Source organism: Pan paniscus, chromosome 1 (genome assembly GCF_029289425.2).
Source record: "Pan paniscus chromosome 1, NHGRI_mPanPan1-v2.0_pri, whole genome shotgun sequence".
Taxonomy (NCBI): Eukaryota; Metazoa; Chordata; class Mammalia; order Primates; family Hominidae; genus Pan; species Pan paniscus.
The window spans coordinates 78,082,730-78,087,332 of NC_073249.2; the positions used below are offsets into that span (position 1 = coordinate 78,082,730).

The 4,603-nt window shown below is 41.0% G+C and overlaps 1 pseudogene; it reads left to right on the top strand.

The window, feature by feature from the left end:
* Positions 1 to 3,311: 3,311 nt before the first annotated feature.
* On the top strand, positions 3,312 to 4,359 carry LOC100994677 (profilin-1-like; annotated as a pseudogene).
* The last annotated feature ends 244 nt before the right edge of the window (positions 4,360 to 4,603 follow it).

Sequence of the window (4,603 nt, forward strand, 5' to 3'; positions counted from 1 at the left end):
TTCATAACAATTATATTCTGCAGTTTGTCATCTTGCTATTAATTCTAATTCTCTAATAAAATACCCTTTCTTGAGGTTTTATCTTGATATATAATATCTAAAGTTCAGATTCCTTAAGATTTTTCTTTGTGCAATTTTCTTTATCAGCTCAGAAAATGGAGAAAGCTAAAGAACTTCTTGCCCTGTAATAGCCTCTTTCTATCAAAAAAACTGCTAAAGAGCCACATCTTAAAAGAGCATGTCAATCATCCCCCAAGCACCTTCTTTTCTGTCATATTTTCTCTCTTTAGTTCTCTGTGGTGCAATCTTGACAACATATTTTATCTTTTTCAAAAATTTCAAATCTGCCTGTTCTTTTTTTTCATAATGTCATATTATTTTCTTAGGATTTTAAGTATTTATGTCAAGTCTTCAATTATTTTTCAATGTCTGTTTTGAGTTCTCTTTGATATTATTGTTGCAGCAATATTATGAAGTTCTTGGGTTCTAATCCCCCTGTTGCAATGCTTGCTGGTTCTTGCTGATGGTAAATGGTTTCTGGGGCCACCACAACATATATACACTGCAAGGGCTCTGTTATCATCATCCTGCATGTGCCCTTGCTGTGTGAAACACACAAGCTAAGAAGACATCTATGGTGTGCCTAATGGATTCTGCCTTGTTTTATACATTTTTATCAGTAATTTTTCTTTAATAGGGGTATTTTTTCCTGTGGGAATCTCAGTAGAAATTGCTCCCCTGTTTTACATAAATTCTGCCAAGCATTCAAAGGGGATTATCAGGTATCAATTTTTTTTTTTTTTTTTTTTTTGAGATAGAGTCTCAGTCTGTCTGGCCCAGGCTGGAGTGCAGTGGTGCGAATCTTGGCTCACTGCAGTTTCCGCCTCCAGGGTTCAAGTGATTCTCCTGTCTCAGCCTCCTGAGTAACTGGGACCACAGGCATCTGCCACCACACCCTGCTAATTTTGTATTTTTAGTAGAGATGGGGTTTCACCATGTAGGCCAGGCTGGTCTCGAACTCCTGACATCGGGTGATCCACCCACCTTGGCCTCCCAAAGGGCTGGGATTACAGGCATGAGCGACCATGCCTGGGCCAGGTATCAATTTTTAAATGATTATTTCTTTTAAACAATGGAGGTTTCTGGACCCCTCAGGTGTTATCAATTCAATCCTCAAATCTGTGCAAGGAGCAAGGCAGTTTCAGTTTTTCAAGAGACTTCTCAGGAGAGACTCAAGCTTCCTTTTCATTTTCTTAAGTTGGTAAATGGTTGTGTTCCTTCTGCCATTCTTTCACTGAAAGCGTACCCCCTCAGGGGTTCCTACTTTATATTGAGTCTCAGCCACAATCGGCAACCATTAAGTGAACCTAAGACTCCTCTCCTGTGCTCACAAGGTTGTTTACCCCAAGTCCTTAGGTCAGTAGAAACTTTATACCCCGATCCTTGCCCGCACGAAAAAAATACAGGCAGCTACCTGTATTGGTCCATATACTCAATAATGCTTTCAGATCCCTTCTCATTTTTTGCACATGAAATTTCCTTGTTTTTTTTATAAACCAAGCTTTGCATTAAAAGTAGTTTTTGTTTTATTTTATCTAGTATATCTGGTGCTACACGTACAAAAGATGTGTACAGACACTTTATGAAAGGAAAGATACAGATGATAAATCACATCATGTCATCTTTCCAGAACCAAAAATGTTATATTGTTGAAATTTTAAGAAAAAATACTCCATACCACATATAAAACAACACAAAATGAACCATAGGTCTAAATGTGAAACGTAAAATCATAAAATGTTTAGAAGAAGACAAGAGAAAAATCTCTGTGATGTTGACTTAGGCAAATTTCTTAGATAAGACACAAAAAGCATGAACAAAAATTTTAAAAGAAGATAAAATGGACTTTATCAAAATGAAAATTTTCTGCTTTTCAAGACATTCTTAAGAAAATGAAAAGATTCTCTATTTTTCTTAGAAAGGAAAAAAAGGAAATGAAAAGACAAGCTACAGACTGAGTGAAAATATTTACAAATCACATGTTTGCCAAAGGACTCGTATCCAGAATATACAATATATATAAGACATATATATGTAGTGAGTCTCATGACTCAGTAAAAAGAAAGTAATCTAATTTTAAAAATGGGCAAAAGATGTGTACAGTATCACTTTGTTGAAAGTTTCACTTTGTCAGTGAAAATATACAGATGATAAATAACATCATTAGTCTTTAGGGATGTGAAATTAAAGCCTCAGGGAGATACTACCACCCACTTGTCAGAATGACTACAATTTTTTAAAACCTGACAATACCAAATGTTGACAAAGATGTAGAGCAACAGGAACTTTTATACACCGCTGGTAGGAATATGAAATAGTACAGCCATCCTGGAAAACAGTTTGGCAGTTTCTTATAAAGCTAAACATACAATCACCATATGATCCAGCAATTCTATTCCTATGTATTTACCCAAGAGAAATGAAAATATATGACTATACAAAGACTTATACAGAAACGCTTATAGCAGCTTTACTATTTGTTATGGGTTGAATTGCCCCCTGTCCCCCAATTAATATGTTGAAGTCCTAACTCCAGTACCTCAGAATGTGACCTTATTTGGAAATAGGGTGGTTACAGATATAATTAATTAACATGAAATCATATTGGAGTAGAGTGGGACTTTAATCCAGTATGACTGGAGTCTTTTTTTTTTTTTTTTTTTTTGAGACGGAGTCTCGCTCTGTCCCCCAGCCTGGAGTGCAGTGGCGCCATCTCGGCTCACTGCAAGCTCCGCCTCCCGGGTTCACGCCATTCTCCTGCCTCAGCCTCTCGAGTAGCTGGGACTACAGGCGCCCGCCACCATGCTTGGCTAATTTTTTGTATTTTTAGTAGAGACGGGATTTCACCGCGTTAGCCAGGATGGTCTCGATCTCCTGACCTCATAATCCGCCCATCTCGGCCTCCCAAAGTGCTGGGATTACAGGCGTGAGCCACCGAGCCCGGCAACTGGAGTCTTTTTAACAGGAGAAATGTGAACACAGGCGCAGATACAGGGAGCATGCTATGTAAACATAAAGATAGTCAAAGAGACAGAACGGGAAGAGATCCTTCCCTCATGACCCTCAGAAGGAACAAACAGGTAGTGGTACAAGGCTGCTGCACAGCGAGCAGAGCTACGGCCCGGACGGCAGCGCGTGCCCCGAGCTCTCCGCTTCCCACCGCCTGCCAGCCCAGGCAGCCCGAGCCCAGCCCGCTGCCCCAGCAGCAGCGCCATGGCCAGGTGGACGCCTACATTGACAACATCATGACCATGGCCGGGTGGACACCAACATCGACAACCTTATGGCGGACGGGACCTGTCAGGACGTGGCCATCGTGGGCTACAAGGACTCGCCCTCCATCTGGCCGCCGTCCCCGGGAAAACCTTCGCCAACATCGCGCCAGCTGAGGTTGGTGTCCTGGTTGGCAAAGACAGGTCAAGTTTTTTTGTGAATGGGCTGACACTTGGGGGCCAGAAATGTTCGGTGATCCGGGACTCACTGCTGCAGGATGGGGAATTTTGCATGGATCTTCGTATACCAAGAGTACCTGTGGAGCCCCCACCTTCAATGTCACTGTCACCAAGACTGACAAGACGCTAGTCCTGCTGATGGGCAAAGAAGGTGTCCACGGTGGTTTGATCAACAAGAAATATTATTAAATGGCCTCCCACCTTCGGCGTTCCCAGTACTGACCTCGTCTGTCCCTTGCCCTTCACGGCTCCCCACAGCTTTGTATCCCTTCCCTCCCCATACACCATTTTATTTTGGGGGCCATTACCCCACACCCCTTATTGCTGCCAAAACCACATGGGCTGGGGTACAGGGCTGATGGCCAGACACCTCCCCCTACCCATACCCCTCCTCTGTGTGGTTGGAAAACTTTTTTGGGAGGATTGTTTTATTTTTTCTGAATAAAAAAGATTCTACAAAAAAAAAAAAAAAAGGAACAAAACTTGCTGGAAACTTGATTTTGGATTTGTAGCCTTTAGAACTGTTGGACAGTATATTTCTGTTGTTTAAGCTACCCAGTTTGTGGTACTTAGTTATGGCAGCACTAGCAAGCTGATGTAAGTAGTCCAAAATTGAAGACAACCCAATGTCCACTAACCGATGAAAGGATAAGGATAACATATTATGGTACATCCATGCTGTGAAATACGGCTCATTAATACAAAGAAACGAACTACTTGTAAATACAACAACATGGCTGACTCTCAAAAGCACTCATGCCAACTGATATAAGCCAGAAACAAAAGGCTACAGTCTATATGTTTTTATTTATATGACATTCCAGAAAAGGCAAAACTGTCAAGACTAAAATAAGATCAGTGGTTGCCAAGGGCCGGTGACTAGGGAGAAGGAATTGGCTACAAAAAGGCACAAAGGAACTTTTAGGGACAAAGGAAATATTCTGTATTTTGATTACGGTAGTGGATACATTATTGTAGATATTGGTCAAAACACATACACCTAAAACGGGTGAATTTTACTACATGTAAATAACCCTTCAATAAACCTGACTCCTAAAAATTATATTACAAAAAATACAAAGATGGAAGCC